Raw genomic sequence first — 18638 nt, 5'->3', positions numbered from 1 at the left:
TGCAATGGTAACACAAGTCACAGAGTAATATTAATAGCAATGTGAATCAAAGCAATAGACATTTTCTGAATACTTACGGTGTACCCAGTACCAGGCTCATAACCACTTTACATGGACTAAATGGGTGTGTCTTCATACATACACACAGCATAAAAATAAATGTTTAGTTCTCACAACTCTGAGAGATTGGAATTATTATTATCCTCCTTCTACAGATGAGTAAACTGGGGCCCATTTAGAAGAAATAACTTGGCCAAAGTTACAGGTTAGGGATATGTAGAATTTACTTTTTCCTAAAAGAAATCTTTGTTAGTGCTAAGTAAGTGTTGAGTCTATGGGTTGCATGCATGCCAGAACTAGTCGGGGTTAGTTCAGGTGGGATTAGGGGAGAGTGGTTTCAACTGTGTTTGGTAGGAAAACAAGTGTCATGATTGTGTGAAGCAGAGACAAAAGGGCATTTCAAGCTAGAGATGATTGCTTGGGAGGATCGAACATAAAGAAGCTGGACGACAAACAGGTTCATTCAGTTGGAGGGAAGAAGCTGTGATGGCAGCTAGGTAATCAGAATCAAATGGGCGAGGAGCTATTTTGTTAGCTGTCATGTAGGCATTGCTGCAATTAGTAGCAGGTCAACACCTTATAAAATCCCTCCGGAGTGTAAAGACATGTTTCTAACTGAAATGTCTTAGTTTGCAAAGGAAATACGGTGCAGGCATTAATGTCCTGTCCTTAGGAGATTTCTTCTTGGGTTCTCTTTACCAAATGACACGAGCTTCACACCCTTGCTTTGAGCTGTCACCATCTTTGCTTGGGCTTCCATTAATTAACTTCACGTCTTAGGTCTACAGTCACTTGAAGCTGCTCAGGACATATTTGCTCCAACGTCCCTGGACAGCTTGGGATATTTGCCTTTTCTGACACATCTGCCTGCCCTGGCAGCCACATTACATGCTCAGCGCGGCAGGTGCCTCTCGGGAAGAGGAATGTAGCAGCATCTGTTGGCAAACACATTTAGACAGTGGCAGCCCCTTGAGGGCTCCAGATGGTAGGCATCAAGTAGGAAATTTGAACTTGGGCAAGAAATGGAAGCAAACTGGGTTGACCTGGATTTGTGGGTGCTTGGGGAGAAAACATTAAAGTGAGGAATCATATGTGTAGTAGGTCATGTTTTTTTCAAGGATTTTTCCCTCCAAACCTGGAAAAGAAACAAAAAAGGCATTGGGAGGGATTTCTCCAGGCTTGTCAATAGTGGTTTGTGTGTCTAATTAATTAATTAACTAATTACTTTGTTTATAATCCTCCTTGTTTGGAAAAGATTTATGGCCATGCCTTAGATCTCTAAATCTGTCAAACAAGAAAATCTTATGCAGTCGTTAGCAGGTTTACATGCCTTTTAAATGTTTCTTTATAATAAAATATGATATATCGATAAGAGATTCTAAAAATGAGTACTTAATGCATCTACCTTTCTCATCTATTTTCCGCTTTTAAAAAAAATGTGCTTTTCTCTGAACTTCAGATTGCGTAGCAATTTCACATTTTCTAGTGTCTGTAGAGGTCGGTGTTTGTGAAACTCTAGTGTTGACATGGTAACTCTTGTATTTTGTTTTTGTTAAAGCTCCTCCTGTGTTTTTGGAACTCTCTGAATGCAGCATGGAGTTGGGGGGGTGCCACCTCCCACTGTGGGACCTTTAGCCCCCCCAACCCCTCATCCCTGGGCTTCATTATCTAGTCTTGCTGTATTTGGTTGCGTGGCTCCTAGGAAGCTTAAGTGGTTCTGGGTCATTGCCAAAAATCTTGCCTATAGGAATTCAGATCAGGACTCTGGAGAGCAAGGACTTCCTCTCTTCCTATCTGCCCACCAATCTCAAGGAAATAATAGTCACCCAGTGTTTACCCCCTGTCTGAGTTTACTGGGCTCTCCTGTATATATCCTCATGTGAAATCCTCATTAACGGCTCTGTAAGGTGGTTTCAATAGATGAGCAGAATTGGCAGGCTCATCCCCAGGGGGTGACAAGACTGAGTCAGGCACCTTTTCGCTGCCCCAGAACGAGTGTCTCCAGCCCATAGAACATGGGCCAGTGGCTGGGGGTTATGTGGGGAGGCAGTGAGGGAAGAACAAGGAATAGGAAAAGGTGCAGGGCTCACAGTCCACTCCCCTTGGACCAGAGTAGAAGAGATAGGAACTTTACCTCGTGCTGGGCCCCACATTAGGAGCATTAACTTAAAACCTCCCTTTTAAACCTCATCATGCCCAGGAAATGAACACTATTGCTTTTGCTTTACAGATGATGCAAGACAAAGGCTGTATGAGTACAAATGAGTACCATGTCATAGCTACTATGTCATAGAACAAGGATTCTAGACCAGCCCTGCCTGATACTAAACTCATGCTCTGTTTTCAAGTATGAGTGGGTTATTTTTGAGCTTTTGCTTCTCTTCTTCTTTGCTTCTGATGCTTGATTTTTAGTTATTTTATGGAAAATGGAAAAATTCCTCAAAGGGTGTATAAGGGAGGTAAGCAGATGTATCTGAAATAAAACTGGTATTGACTAGCCCTTCTGATGAAGCTTTGTGGCTCACATGAGTTTTACAATCACCTTGGGATTTCAAAACACTGATTTGAATGACTAAGAACTAAAGAAGAGAGAGTCCCATAGAATTATGGATCATAAAGCCAAGGATTTGAATGAGAGGTGGTGGTGGTAGGGGGATGCAGCTGATGTTAGAGGTCCATGGAGTATCCAGCGAGACCTCCCGAGTAGATGTAGGGAAGATGGTGGGACTTGGGGATTTACCTTTGGAGTGATACAGGATTTTGACCTATGACACCTGTCCTTTGTGCCATATCAAGAGCTGACTGAGTGTGGCACCAATATCCAAGTGTCTCAGGTGGCAAATATGGGTACTATTTGGGTGGGAACATATACTGAGATTTGCAAACAGGAGTGACCAGAAGTGCCCATCTTTCTAGACCCATTTCTATGATCACTATCCATTTCTATGGTCACAGGTCATTATCTGAAATTCTATGCTTATTGATGTCACCAGACTTTGGACCATTGGTATTCATGGCAGTGAGAGGAAGCATGGGCTTGGGGTCAGAGAGATAATAAAGTTCAAGGCCAGCATCCGTGGTTTTGTTAATTGTGAGACCCTGGGCAAATTGCTTCAAGCCTCCATTCTTTGAATGCTACAACGGGAAGAATAATTTTATCTCACAGGATCACAATACTGCTGCACATAAAGCAGGCAGCACAGTGCCTGGCACATAAAAGTACCTAATTATTATCATTATCTAAGAGCAACTAAGAGCATAGGTGGGGTTTTAAAAATTGTGATTGTAAAGGCTATGGTGTACCAATGAAAGGGTCCCTCATAATTCAGTGAAAGAAATCCTTGAAATTTCTGCTACAGCAAAAATGCAAATTACCACTGGGTACATTTCTGGCAGACATATAAGCCATTTACATAATGAAACCTCTCTAATATTATTTCTATTAATAGCCACACTTCTAAGTATCAATCTGACCATTTTGTATTTAGAATCATTCTCTCTGTGAACAGATTCCTTTTATTGCCATGTCTTCTTAATATCTTCTGACAAGTGTCGTTATATCTTTACTTCCTATTTTAGTGTTTGGGATTTCATGAACTCTTCAATTGTTAGTTTACCACCCAAGAAGCACTTTTTTTTTTTTTTAAGAGTTTATTTTTTCATGAGAGACACAGAGAGAGAGAGAGGCAGAGACATAGGCAGAAGGAGAAGCAGGCTCCATGTAGGGATCCCAATGCAGGACTCGATCCCAGGAGCCCAGGATCACACCCTGAGCCAAAGGCAGATGCTCAGCCACTGACCCCCCCCCCCAGGCGCCCCAAGAAGCACATTTTTAATAATGCATCCCTCGAATGTCAGAATTTTCTCAAATGCAGATTTATAGACAAGCATGCAATGCTGGGATAAGTACAGTATGAGGTTGGTACCGAGTACCCAGGGGAACTAGGTTATTACACCTTTATGCTCTGATATCATCATTTGCTTTGATGTGATTGCTTCTGCGAGCTGTTCCCTACCTCATCTGTTGATGCTTCTTACCCAGCACTTCAGCCTAAGTTTGTTCATAAGTTTGGTCCACACTGTCATCCATCTACATAGACCTTTAGATTTCTTTGTCTGTATGTAAGATATATCGTTAAATAACACGTCTGTTTCTCTAAGTTGGCCTAGCAACTCTAACCTAACGACAGGATGGCTTGTACCCTTCTTAGGAGGAGCTCTCCTTGATGGCATATATGGCTTTTTCTCCTGTTTGCTTCTGAACCCCCGCAAGTGGGTTGCAAAATACAGAGATCCTCCAAATGCTTTTTGAAAGAATTAATGAGAGAGCAACTCATGAGACGCCCGCCGTTCGGAGGAGGTTGCCCTGGTAGGCAAGAGTTCTAAGACCCATTAGCTCCAGGACAAGAAAAACATGGCAGGAACACTGTCGGGAAGCATCCTCATCTTAACCTTTGTACTAGTTAATAAATGGTCAGCAGTTTTTTTTTTTTTTTCTGTGTACTTGCCTTTTCTACTAGAAGGTTAAAAAAATTCTAAGCAGGCAACGTGGATAAACCTTAAAAAAATTTTTTTAGGTTTTTATTATTTTTTAATGTTAACTGCTTTGCTGTTTGTCTTTGAAATCTGGTTTTACTAATTAGAACTCTTTTCGTTGCCAGTAAGGGAAACTCATCAGAGGCAGTGGGAATTTTGAAATGGGGATTTTGACAAGCACATGGGAGGGTCTCATGGATTTTAGGGAAGGATAACAGGTTGACCTTACAGGCTACAAAACAAAGCAAACAAGCCCCCAGCCCAACCAACAATCCACAGCGTATCTGGGGTTTGGGTCATGTAGTATGAACAGGACTGTTTGCACCTGTGTGTGTAGGCAGTTTTTAGGAAAATGAATGCTGGACGCACAGTCCACTGTGTGTCTCTACAGCGATTGTACCACGGGCATGTGATTGTTTCTTTGTCTTCACTTGAGCTACTGTTGATGGTTTTGTAATCATTAGTGCTAATATTGCTGGAGAAAAAAAATTAATTAAGATGTCTATTGTTCTGTTGCAGTAATTTCTGTTTGTAGGGCTCATTAACATCTTTGCTCAGAAGATGTTAGCTTTTCCAGCCAGAATATGCTAGAGCTCTGCAATGTGCAGAGCCATTCTTCCTCTGTTGTTCTTGTCACTTCTCACGTGACTCCCCAAACTGATGTCCCCCAGGTGCTGAGTGATCCAGGGGAGCTCAGTTGCATGGATATCCCCCCTGTGGTAGGATACTTGCAGAGAGACAATCGTGTGCTTGGAGTGAGGTTGGCTGATGTTGATGAAAAGGTTCAAGAATTGAAAGGCAAGTGTTTGTAGAGCCTCCCGTGGTGGCAGAACGTAGTAAAGGAAACACACACACACCTCTCTGTCATTTCCGTCTGATCCTAGAAGGCAGTGCTGACTTCTCCACGTGGTGGCACCTGAAACTGGGTGCTCCCGGGATCTACCCTTGTATCTTAAAATGAGGTAACAGACCCAAAATCAAAATAGGGCTTGACCGAGAGGTCAGGCTGGCACCAGATGTGGAGGTCTGGGGGCTCCTGATTCTAGTCCCAGCACTCCTTCTGCCATATAGCATTCACATTTCAGTTTTCCAGAATGATTGTTTACAAGGCCAGAGCCCAGAATCTGTACTCATCTGTGAGGGCGGCCTTAGCAAAGTAGCACGGACTGAGGGGCTTGATAGAAATGCATTGCTCACAGTTTTGGATGCTGGAAGCCTGAGATCAAGGTGTCCGCAGGATTGGTTTCTTCTAAGGTTTGTGGGACCCTCCCTCTCCTTAGCTTGTGACTGCCCATCTTCTCCCTGTGTCCTCGCGTGGTCTTCCCTCTGACTGTGTGTGTCCTAATCTCCTCTTCTAAGGACACCAGTCGTACTGGATTGAGACCCCACCCGCTTGACCTCATTTGACCTTAATTACCTCTCCGAAGGCGCTGTCTCCAAACACAGCCACATTCTGGGGTGCTGGGAGGTGGGACTTCCAATATAAAAATTTGGAAGGGGGACACAATTCAGTCCATAACAGTATACGTAAATAGACTCGAGTCATTAATCGAAACCATTCATTGACTGATTATGGATTATATTAATCATCCAGTCTTTAGATGTCTCTTTCAGCAGCTTTTCAGATGTCAGTTTTACTATCCTTTGCAGCTAGCTAATTTAAAATGCTGTTGCCGTTAGTGTTTTTAATGGCTCAGGAGGGGCCAGGCATTGTGCTAGTCACCAGGGAAAACTGCACATGGGGAGGACTCATTCCCTGTCTTTTTTGGGGTTGGAATCTGTCGGGAAAGGCAGATATAAAAAAAGGATTTGTGAAGTCTGTTATGAAAGAGGAAGTCCAGGTGCCATCTCTAGCTCTTTAGTAGAATCACTCATTTTTATTCAAATGTCCCATGGTGGCAAACTTGCATTAGGGAAAGTTGGTCATTTGCCTCTCAATGGATATTGGAGCATTCATGTGTCTGGAATGCCTGGTAACCAAGGTTCTGAGGAGAAAAGCCTCAGAAGATATCACTGTGTTCGTTCCAAATATGTTCTTTCATGGCCAGAATGTTCACTCGCTAACTGGATTACTTATGTGTGCTCAGTGCATTTTTTTGGAGAGGGCAAAGCCGCTATTTTTACCAGCTGTAGTGTTCTGAAGACTCCATGGTAAAACTGTTCGATACTGAACCCCATCTGTCTCTCTACTGAGACCACATCGTAGTCCTATATTTGTCCCTGATGTCAGGCACAGTGCCTGGCACTTAGTAGATCTTCGGTAAATATTTGCGGAATAAATGTGTGCTAATTAAAAAATTGTCTATTATGACTCGCTCCCTGCACGTGATAAATGCCTTGCCCCTCCAGGGAGATTGTGGGCTTCGCAGAGGGAACCTGATGAGTCACACGTGGTCTACCTGACTCAGTGCCACGTTAAGTAAGAGATACGCCATCCCTAAATCCTCTGGCCCCTCCAGAGTGGCCAGACATCCCTTTATCGGGGACCATGAACGATTCTTAAAGATGGGGATACAGATATGGGTTATTGCATAGACATACCTTAGACATGTAATCCATGCAATTTATATTTTGGGACCTCTGGACCTAAATTAACACTCATTCCTGGTCTCCCAGGGTAGTTAGTACTCTCTTCTTCACTTCTGTAATCACAGCTGCCTTCATTACAGAATCACAGAGAAGTGAATTAAGGTGAGCTCAGAGAGAAGGAAAAGCTGTAGCTTGCTTGGTCCACGTGGGAGCAGAAGTGGGAAGGTTGTTCTAGACACAAAGACAGCATCAAAGAAGACTTGCCTGTTTCCTCCGTTGCCAGTAGTGGTTGACAGTTTTTATGGTTTAACATTTTTTAAAGTGTCCTCTGAACCTCAGGCGGCTCAAAAACAAGCATTTCATGGTAGAGATGATGTCAGATAAGAGCTGCATTATATGATCAGTGGCAGAAACAAAGGGTGAAGCTGCAGAGTGATGAGAATTTAAACATACAGAAGTCAAAAAATTCAGGAGTTTAAGTTAAGCTGTAAGCGTGACTCAGTCCCCTTGGGCATATGTTAGGAGCGTTTTCTGAATCGTGGTGTGTTCTGTTAAATTTAAGCCCTTGTTTTTGCAGAGTCGTTGTGTCAAGGTTGCAATGTGAGCAGTAACTTTCGACTCATGATGTTTTTTAATCCTCTTCTCACCCACAGTATATGCTGTTGTAGCATTTGTGCACTGAAATTCGGTATTGCTTATAAAAATATGAAAAGTGGGAAAATGCTCAGACTGTGGTGCACAAGCTATGAGACTTCGTGAAAAAAGAAATCTTGTGTTTGCTTGAACATGACCGTGTTAATACTGAAACAATACACAGCTACCACTACTTCTGAGCTGTGTAGACGTGTACATTATATATGTATATACACTTTGTATATATGTGTAGTAGTGTAATATAGTGTATATATTGCATGTTGCTTGTATGGAATGTATAATTATTTTACATGAATATATATTACACTAATGTAAATATACATATAGTGTAAAGTACTCATAAAATTTATCATCTTTGCCATTTTCCAGTGTACAGTTCAGTGGCATTAAGTACATTTTCATTGGTGTGCAACCATCACCACCACCCGTCTCTGGAACTCGTGGTTTTGCAAAACTGAAACTGTCCCCATTAAATGCTAACTCCCTATTCTGTCTTCCCCCCAGCCCCTGGCAAGCACCTCCTACTTTCTGCCTCTATGAATTTGATTATTTTAGGTTCTCCATGTAAGTGGAGTCATAAAGGACTTGCCCTTTTGTGACTGGTTTATTTCACTTAGCTGATGCCACTTTTAGTAACAGCTTTGTTGAGAGATAATTCACATACCATAAAATTCACCTCTTTAAAATATACAGTTCTCTGGTTTTTAGTATATTCATGACTACAAGATTTTTGAAGAGAGTAAATCCAGTAATTTTTTCTTAGTTCTCAGAAATGCAAACATGCCTTGTACTAGAAGAGTCTAGCTATAAAAATGCCATGAAATAAAAGGAACACGAGGCTAGGGGCAGATATCTAGATTATGCTTAGTTTGGTCCAGATTAATTTAGATACCCAAAATATTTTTAAGCATGTCTGCTTTCATTGAAACATCTTCATTTTGCATCGTGGCTCCAGCAAGATGTGATTATTGATTGTTGTTCTTGGGAGGGGATTGTTTGCATGTAAAGTTGATTGTGATGAGTTAGCCAGAAAGCCAACAGAACTGAAATTTCTTCAGATCCGGATTTGTTCAAAGACCAGTCTTGAATTCACTGAGGTTGTAGTTGGAAACTGGCACTTGAATGATTTGAGATCTGCAATTCCCAGTGGCAAAGGGCATATTTTGGTCTAAGGTAGAAAAATGGTATTTGATGCTTATGAACAGCAGGTAGGAGTGTTACTTGGTACATACATTTAGGCAAGACTTAAACATTATCCAGTAAAGAGAGGAGCACCTGGGTGGCTCAGTGGTTGAGCATCTGCCTTCGGCTCAGGGCGTGATCCTGGGGTCCTGGGATCGAGTCCTACATTAGGCTCCCTGCAGGGAGCCTGCTTTTTCCTCTGCCTGTGTCTCTCATGAATAAATAAATAAAATCTTTAAAGAGAGAGAGAGAAATGGGTACCCCCTATGACTCGGCAATTTTCCTTCTAAGTTTGTTCCCTGGAAGAACTTCAGTACACATGTACCAGGAAAACATGCATGCTGTCCATCACAGCTTTTACTTATATTACTATCGGTTTAAAAAATAGACCCAAACCACCCAAATATTTCAGAGTAAAATGGATAAGCAAATTGTGATGTAATCAAAGAATGTTGTACACCAACAAAAATGTGTGATTTAAAATTATCTAGAGCAATACAGGTAAATCTCAACAATCTGATATGAAGCCAAAAAAAAAAAAAAAAGGTAGGTTGAAGAAAAATTCATACAAGATGAATGGCTCTTTATCAAATTCAAAAATATGCATAACTAAACAAGTAAAGAAGAGTTTTGTCCCGAGAGAGTTAAGGAAAGGCTGAAAGCCTAGAAAGACATCTATTAAAACGCTTTTTCCTCTGAGAGTATATGTGGAAATGAAAACCTACTAGCTATTTCTGCCACTTAACTGTTCCTCTGAAATTTCTAAGGACCCTGCCTAGTAACTCTTTAAGATACCACATACACACTATTAGCAGGCTAGATACCAACAGAAGGGTGGCTGGGTAACAAACAAATCACGCACACAGAATATTTTTATTTCAAATAATTTACATTCCTGAAATAGAATTTTCAGAGAAGCTTTTCTTGAATGATGTTAGATTGACGGATATACCTAAAAATAGAGCTGTAGTTTTTAATAAATGAAAATTAGTCAAGATCCTCATCAGTACTTCCTGTGTTCAATACTAATTTTGTCACTTTATAACTTTAGTTAACAAGGGCGGTGTCTAGTCTCACATCCCTTGTATTCTGCTGGCTTGGCTGTCTTTGTGAGACCACCACCACCACCAACCATCCTCATCATCATGTGAGCACATGCCTTTGCAAGCCCTGAGCATATTAGCTCCTTACAAATGCCCCATTGAATGCGAGCCTGTTCCTGCCTCAGTATCTTCGCCTTACTGGCCTCTCTACTAGATCGCCCTCCCCTCCCTGGTCTCATGACTCACTCTCTTACTTGTTTTGGATCTTTGCTCAAATGTCACTTTAACTGTCAATTAACTGTAAAATAACACCCCCAACACTTTCCATCCCTTTAACTGCCTTAATTTTTCCTGATACCACTTTCATATGTTTGTTTCTCTCTCTTCTTGCACTAAAACCTAAGAGACTTGGAGTCTATATAAGTGGAGGCTGTGCCTCCTTGTCTCCACATCTGGCACTGGACCAGCATATCTTGAGGCTCGGTAATTATGCATTGAGTGAATGACTGACTCAATCATTCCAGTAATCTCTGAGATAGACACTGCTACTACCATTGTGCATACTTTTAGAAATGGAGGCTCTGAGAGCTTAAACTACATGCCCATATTCACCCAGCTGGCGGGAGGTAAGGGTGAGAATTCAAAACCAGAGTGCCTGACACCAAAGCCTGTTTCTACTGCTCCCCTCTTCTGCCTTCTGTCATCTGTCCTCCCTGATGCTGATGTGACTTTTTTTTTTTTTTTTTTTTTGCATAAGAGCATCTTTCCTTCTCTTCAGATTGAACCATCAATCGTTTCATTCTCTATATGTACCTTAAAAACAGCCATGTCCCCTTTTAGGCCTATTTTGGTGTTGCGTGTGCAAAGATTTCCTCCACGCTTCAGATTCAGTAAAAACATTTCCTTTTTGTCCGTATTGCCTTCTCCAGCCATGTTTAATTGTCTAGGCTCTGAGACCACAGCCGGTGTGTGAGAGCCGCAGACAGGACCCAGAGTAGAACGATTTATAGATAACCCGCTGAGCTGCGTTATCTCCTAAATGCATGTGTCCTTAGACCATTTCTGATGGCATCTAATGACCTTGCCTGAACATGTGCTGCCTTGTAATCTGCACTCATTTGTCACTTTCTAGGTTTTGTCGCTTTCTGCTAGATCTACTAAAATAACATGGATGGGGAAAGCGAAATAAATATTAGGGATGCCTGGGATGCTTTATTTATTCTTTTAATTTCCTTTGACTTGTTTTGAGATATTGGAACTGGCTCTCAAATTTAAAATAAAACAACCATTGTGAGGAGCTGAAGGTGTCATCCTGTGTAATAGAAACTCAGGTGTTGGTGGGGGCCCTGAGAGGTCTCGTGTGGTCAGTGGGGAGAGTGTAGTCTTGCAGGACTACATGCTCAGCTGGTGGGTGGAGGGGGTGGTGGTCCTAGAACCTGGGTGTACTGACTCCCTTTCGGGGGCTCCTTCCACAGCCCAGCTCCTTCCTTTGCCTGAGCGCTTTGCTCACCCAGCTGTAAGGCTGTCTATGCCACGGCAGAGTGAAAGCCTTCTCTGGGACCACACATCGGCCAACTCATTATCAGCAGCCTCTGTTCTCTTAAATCATCTGGCTTCCTTATCGAAGCCATCTCTGTTTTGACCTTGGTTGACCATGGCGGACTGCCCGCATTGCTCAAATGATCTCTGTTGAGGCTGCATCTTAACTATTGCTCAAACTTGTCAGAATCCTAGGACATGAGGATCTTAATCTTGAGTGTGTGTGTGGGTGAGAGAGAGAGAGAGAGAAAGAGGGAGGAAGTCAGACAAAGAGAGAGAGGAGGAAAAAGAGGGAGGGAGGGGGAGAGACAGGAGAGAGGGGATGAATATGAATAACAAGCATTTTGGATATACAACCATTGAAGACTTCAGCTTTTCCTCCAGCATAGGAATAAGCCCAGACAAAATCTCTTCTAGTATAAAAGTTTGGAGGTGGATACTGTTGCTTTAAAGTCAAAATAATACTTAATATTTACTGAGCATTTATTATGGTCCAGATACCATACTACGCACTTTACATACATTGTAAAATTGAGTCATCACAGCAACCCAGTGAGGGTAGTTATTGTTATTAGCCTGACTTGGTGGAGGAGGAAGTTGAGGTTAAGAGTGGATAAACAGCATGCCCAAGGTTGCAGAGGTTAGAATGTGAATCTAAGCAATCTGACTCCAGAGCCTGTTTCATAGTTTCCCTGATCACAGAAATGGTGTATATTCACTTTAGAAAACTAGAAATACAGAAAAAAGTGAAAGGCAGATCACCCACAAGATAACCATGAACAGGGATGCTTCGATGGCCAGTGGTTGAATGTCTGCCTTCGGCCCAGGTCCTGGGATCGAGTCCCACATCAGACTTCCTGCAGGAAGCCTGCTTCTCCCTCTGCCTATGTCTCTGCTTCTATCTCTGTGTCTCTCATGAATAAATGGATAAAATCTTTAAAAAAAAAAAGAGATGATCATGACCATTTTTAGTATTTCTAGTCATATACCCTCTTTAACTGGGATCATGCTGAGTATACTGTTGGGGTGCTGACTTTAACACCGGCCCCTACAAGGGTGTCGCCATGCTATTTTGAGTCCCAGGCAGCATGATTTTATTGCCCCTACCATTTTACATCTCCTGTAGATAACTGTAACGTACACAAGTAATCTAATGTATTGAGCATGTGATTCTCTAGATTTTTTTTTGTGATTCTTAGTAATGCTGGGCTGGATTTCCTCAAACATGTATCCTATTTTTGGACATCTCTGTTTTTTTAGGATACATTTTGATTTTTCTAAATTTATTTTTTATCATTATTATTATTTTAAGATTTTATTTATTTATTAGACAGATAGAGCACAAGCAGGGGGAGCAGCAGGCAGAGGGAGAGGGAGAAGCAGGCTCCCTGCTGAGCAGGGAACCACATGCGAGGCTCAATCCCAGGACCCTGAGATCATGACCTGAGCTGAAGGCAGATGCTTAACTGACTGAGCCACCCAGACACCCCTTTAGGATACATTTTTAAAACTGGAACTGTGGATTCAAATAGTAAAAGCCGGGCAGCCCGGGTGGCTCAGCACCGCCTTCGGCCCAGGGCGTGATCCTGGAGTCCCGAGATCGAGTCCACGTCGGGCTCCCTGTGTGGAGCCTGCTTCTCCCTCTGCCTGTGTCTCTGCCTCTCTCTCTCTCGCTGTCTCTCTCATGAATAAATAAACAAAATCTTTAAAAAAAAATAGTAAGAGCCTTTATAATGTTTTGATACATATTTTTTAAATATTATATTTTAGCACTCACCAGCCAGAGAAAGCAATGTATGTCTGCATCTCTGCACTCCCGGAGAGCTTGAAGTGCTGTAATTAAAAAACAGAAAAGCAAAAACCTTGTCAATTTAATAAGTTGAAAATTACATCTTGTTTTAATTTCCTTTTGTGTGTGTGTGGTTTTGAGTGAGGTTGGACTTTTTCATCTTAGGTTTTCTGTTTTTTATATATTTTTTAAAAACTATGTTCTCTGCTTATTTTTGTATTAGGATATATATATTTTTACATATATATATATGTTCATTTTGAATAGGGTTGTTAACTCTGTCAATGATGTTACAAATATTTTCCCCACTTTGATATTTTCCTTTAAATTTTATTCATGGTGAATTTGATACAGAGATATTCAAAATGTATGTGTAGTCAAACATATTTTTTCATTTATACCTAAAACAGATTTTCATGCACTAAGATCAGATAAATACTCACCTATAATTTCTTCTAGTTCTTTTATTGTCTCATAGTTTATATTTAGAGCTTATTTTGATGTGTGATCTCAGGCTTGAGGATCAGATGAACCAGGCCAAATGGCTCACTGGTTTTTGCGTTTATTTAATACTGTTTTATCCCACTGATAGGAAATGCCACCTTTATCATGTACTAGGTATTTTTATGAACTTGGATATAATTCTGAGCTTTCTATTCTATTCTCTCCGTCTTTTTTTTTAAGATTTTATTTTATTTATTCATGAGAGACACACACACATAGAGAGAGAGAGAGAGAGAGAGAGAGAGAGAGAGGCAGAGACACAGGCAGAGGGAGAAGTAGGCTCCATGCAGGGAGCCTGACATGGGACTCAATCCCAGGACTCTGGGATCAGGCCCTGGGCTGAGGCTGGCACTGAACCACTGAGCCACCCAGGCTTCCCACTCTCCATCTTTTAGTTTGGATTTTGTGGCTTTCATAGTTTTTAATATGTTCAATCTTAGATTCCTCCATATAACTTTCTTTTTCCAAAAATCCTTAGCCATTTTTACCTGTTTATTCATTAATTTTTATATAAAGATAAGGCTAATTTGGTTATATCTTTCAAAATAAATTGTCATAGATTACATGTTAATCTGAAGAGAATTGAAGTCTACACTTTTGCAAGTTTTGATCTATGTATTTAGTTTTACTTAAGACTTCTATTGCCCCTTAGTAAAGCATTGTCTATTTTCATAGGATTCAAGTAATTTTTGTTGTTTTCCTTGGAGATTTTATAGTGTTGGTTAAAATTGTGCACTTGGTCTTTATGTTGCCTATATTTTTAGCTTATTGATGGTTTATAGGAAAATTCCGTGTGTATTGTGTATGTATATATTTATATATACACGTATATAAATATATATGTTTATATATACGTGTAACACATATATAAATATATGTATACATGTGTGGATGTACGTCTTCTAATAACTGGCCATCTTACTGACCTCACAAAGTTGCAGTAGTGTTTCAGCTAATTCCCTTAGATGGTCTAAATAGGCAAAAATAGGTTTTTTTTTTTTTTTTTTTTTTTTTAGGGTGGGGAGGGACAGAGGGGGAGGGAGAGAGAGAATCCCAAGCTGGCTCCATGTCCAGCCCAGCGTGGAGGTCTATGCCTGGCTCTGTCTCACAACCCTGAGATCATGACCTGAGCCAAAATCAAGAGTCAGACCCTTAATCGACTGAGCCACCCAGGCACCCCAGTAATAGTATTTCTAAAAATGGAAATATTGTCTTCTGTAATGTTCTTCTTGTAATGTTCTTATTTTCATTTCTTTTAGAACTTCCCAATGCCATGTTAAATAATAATGGTAGAGCCAGGTACACTGACTTCATTCCTGAGTTTAATTATAACTTTTAACTTCTTTTTTTTAAAATTTTTTATTTATTATTTATGATAGTCACAGAGAGAGAGAGAGGCAGAGACATAGGCAGAGGGAGAAGCAGGCTCCATGCACTGGGAGCCCGACGTGGGATTCGATCCAGGGTCTCCAGGATCGCGCCCTGGCCCAAAGGCAGGCGCCAAACCGCTGCGCCACCCAGGGATCCCTTAACTTCTTTTAACGTGATGTTGGCTATTGATTTATGGCAGATACCTTTTTTGGTGACAAGTAAGGAGTATTCTATTCCAATTCTCCACACCCCTCCCCACAGAATTTTTTTACAATGTCTTTTCAGCAACTTTAATAATGATAACTTTTTCTATTGAACCAGTGATGCTATGAATGGCATAATGTAATCTCTGTATCATGTCCATGCCTGGAGGCTTTGAAATTACTTGTCCCCCGGAGTTATTTAACTCAGGTCCTTTTTCTGTTGTTGTATTATGAAAGCCCATCCCCTACCCCTGCTCAACACACACAATATTTTTCTACAGTAATTTTTCTGATGATTTTTTACTTCTCAAATAAATATGCAAGCTTTTAATTTTTCTAGGATATCTGCCATTTCTGTATTTAAAATTTTATTAATGTGGAGCCAAATTTAACATATTCTTAAAATTAAAAAATATCCTCAATGTTTTTGGTTTTATTCCACTTTGCCTTTTTAATTTGGTCTAGTTGTTCATTCTTTAGAACATTAAATTAACTAGCAGTAAATCTATTCTATTTTGGGAATATTTTTAAGGGCCACCTTTTGAAGTCTTTTCCATTTAAAACTTTGAATTTTTTTCTGTTATTATTTTTGCATGCTCTGCCTTCACTTTACTTTCCCTGGCTTTATTTCCCTTTTCTGATTTATTGAGGTGATTGCTCTTTTAAGTTTTTCTTGATGATGAAAACATTTAAGGTATTTGCTTGAGTGTGGGTTGCCTACATTTTAATATATAATGCACTCCTTATCTTTATGGTCTAAATCTGCAGTTTGCATGAGTCAGCATCTCTTAGACTAAACTTGTTTCAAAGAATGCTTTGTAAATGTACACGTTTATTTGGATTGTTTATGCTTTTTTTTTTATTAATGTGAAGTTAATGAACTTTGATCACATTGTGATCATAGAATATTGAGAGGTAGTCAAGTTTCCTTGGTGCCCTGATATTTGATTGGTTTCTGCTAATGTCCCATAAGTCTTTGTAGAGAAGATTCATGCTGTAATTATCAGGTTGATCTAGTCATGATATGAGCCTTTTTTTTTTATACTACTTCTCTAGACCTTTATTAAATTTTTCATCTGCAAGACTAAAAGCAGTGGGGTAGACTTCAACAAAACTATTGCATATCTCTTAGTCTCTGCTTATTTTTCTTACATATTTCCATGCTCTGTTTTCTGTCTCAGCACATACAAAGTATGTGTGTATCTCTAAAGATTTTTATTTACTTGAAAGAGAGAGGGAGAGAGCATGAGGCGGGGCAGACAGAGGCAGAGGGAGAAGCCTCCCTGCCGAGCAGGGAGCCCAACTTGATCCCAGGACCCTGAGATCATGACCTGAGCCAAGGGCAGACATTTACGTGATTGAGCCAGGTGCTTCTTAGCACATACAATGTTAACATTTCTTTTGAATGTACCCCTTGTTAGTAAAAACTGATACTCCTGTTCAATGCTTTAAATATTTAATTCTGATTTTAATGTATTGTTTTTATTTTTTTTTAAAGTTCCACTTTATTTTTTTATACCTTTATTTCTTTTAAGTAAGCTGTCTGTCCAAGGTGGGGCTTGAACTCACAACCCCAAGATCAGGAGACACACTTTACCTACTGAGCCAGCCAGGCACCCCTAACATACTGCTTTTCAAAGTGTAATTTTCTCCTGTTCCTTTGCTCCAATCTTCTTTCTCTTCACTATTATGAGTTTCTTGCAGATAGCATAGAGGTCATTCTTAATTTATGACTCCACCAGAGATTCTTTTGCTTTTTAAAAGAGAATTAATACCTATCTTCAATGTTGATCTACTTGTTCTTATTTTTGTCGTTTTATTCCTTTTCCTTTTATGATTCCTTAATGTTTCTACCACTTTCCATTTTGATGATAAGAGTTATTCTCTGACAATTTTCAAGTTATAATGTTTAATCTTTTGGTTTATCTTCTTAAATTTGAAAAAAAAAAATGACCTGTATGTGAACAGTGTTAAGAAGTTCGTTGATCATACCTTCTCTTTGTGTAAGATGAGATTAACACATCTTTCTTCTCCTTTGTGGTTCTTCTTTCCTTTTAAAAAACAGATACATAGGTATTTTGATTCAGCTGATTATTATTTTTTAAATGTTTGCAAATTTTCCTCTAAGAATTATCTAGAATAACCTGTATCATTCTCTAACTATATTCAATTGTTTGTCATTTCTATGGCTTGATCACATATTTTTTAAAAGATTTTATTTATTTATTTGAGAGTGAGGGGGGGCATGAGTAAGGGGAGGGGCACACAGACAGGGAGAAGCAGACTCCCCACAGAGCAGAGTCTGACTCGGGGCTCAAGCCCAGGACCTGGGATCATGACCTGAGCCGAAGGCAGACACTTAATCGACTGAGCCACCCAGGTACCCCTTGTTAGAATTCTTGTATCAGCATTCTTTGCCATCAGAGCTATGCAGTTTGTTTTCTTTCTGCTGTTGTCAACTAAAAGTCTAAAGCCAGCCTGATTTTTCTTCCATCTTAGTGACCTGGATACCTGTATTTTTTCGCTTCCTCAGGTGATGTTAGTGATCTTATTTTGACCTCAGAATTCAAAAGTTTCACTGGAAAGCAAGTAGAAGACAGTTTTCCTTAATTCATGTATATGCATATATATGTATCTATGTCTATTTTCATTTCTTTATTTTCTCTTATAGAGTGAGCTTTTTTTTTTTTCCCTTTGGGAACCAGGTACTTCTTCAATTCAGAAAAGTTTTCTTACATGGTATATTTAATAATTGTTTCTGTGGTATTTGTTCTGATTACTCCAGAAACCACAAATATCTATATCTTGGCTTCCTTTTCTGTCTTCCATATCCATTTTAACCTACCTTTTTGTCTTTTTGCTCTCCATTTGGTATAGTTTTTGAAGTTTGTTCTTCATATCATTGATTTGATTTTTGAGTGTTGTCTTTTCCTGTTATTGGCCCTAAGGAAGGTAGCTTTATTATTTTTTTATTTTTAAGAAGATTTTATTTATTTATTTATTTGAGAGAACAAGAACGACAGCATGAGCAGAGGGAGGAGCAGAGGGAGCTGGAGAAGCAGACACCCTGCTGAACAGGGAGCCTGAAGCAGGGCTCGATCCCAGGACCCCGGGATCATGACTGAGCAGAAGGCAGATGCTTAACAGATTGAGCCACCCAGAAGTCCCCCTAAGGTAGCTTTAAATTATACTTTCAAAAATTGACAATTGAAAACATTCCTAATTATT

General features: G+C 40.1%; 1 protein-coding gene and 1 long non-coding RNA gene across 13 annotated transcripts in view; one reads left to right on the top strand and one right to left on the bottom strand.

Annotated features, from left to right (window-relative positions):
* Positions 1–2300, bottom strand: part of LOC111094063 — a 30375-nt gene extending 28075 nt beyond the window's left edge. Inside the window, exon 1 of the long non-coding RNA XR_005384356.1 lies at positions 2195–2300. This is a non-coding gene — a long non-coding RNA (uncharacterized LOC111094063). The remainder of the gene's footprint in view (positions 1–2194) is intronic.
* The window catches only part of ATXN1 (ataxin 1), a 406723-nt gene that overhangs the window by 120330 nt on the left and 267755 nt on the right, over positions 1–18638 (top strand). The window contains exon 1 of one of the 12 annotated variants that reach the window (XM_038584225.1): positions 2395–2519. The exons of the other annotated variants lie outside the window; for them this stretch is intronic. The gene's annotated coding sequence lies outside the window, so the exon portion shown is untranslated. Of the gene's footprint in view, positions 1–2394; positions 2520–18638 lie in introns of those variants that run through there. 12 annotated transcript variants of the gene reach the window in all.

The sequence above is a fragment of the Canis lupus genome, chromosome 35 (genome assembly GCF_011100685.1).
Source record: "Canis lupus familiaris isolate Mischka breed German Shepherd chromosome 35, alternate assembly UU_Cfam_GSD_1.0, whole genome shotgun sequence".
Lineage (NCBI taxonomy): Eukaryota > Metazoa > Chordata > Mammalia > Carnivora > Canidae > Canis > Canis lupus.
This window is presented reverse-complemented; position numbering and strand designations above follow the sequence as displayed.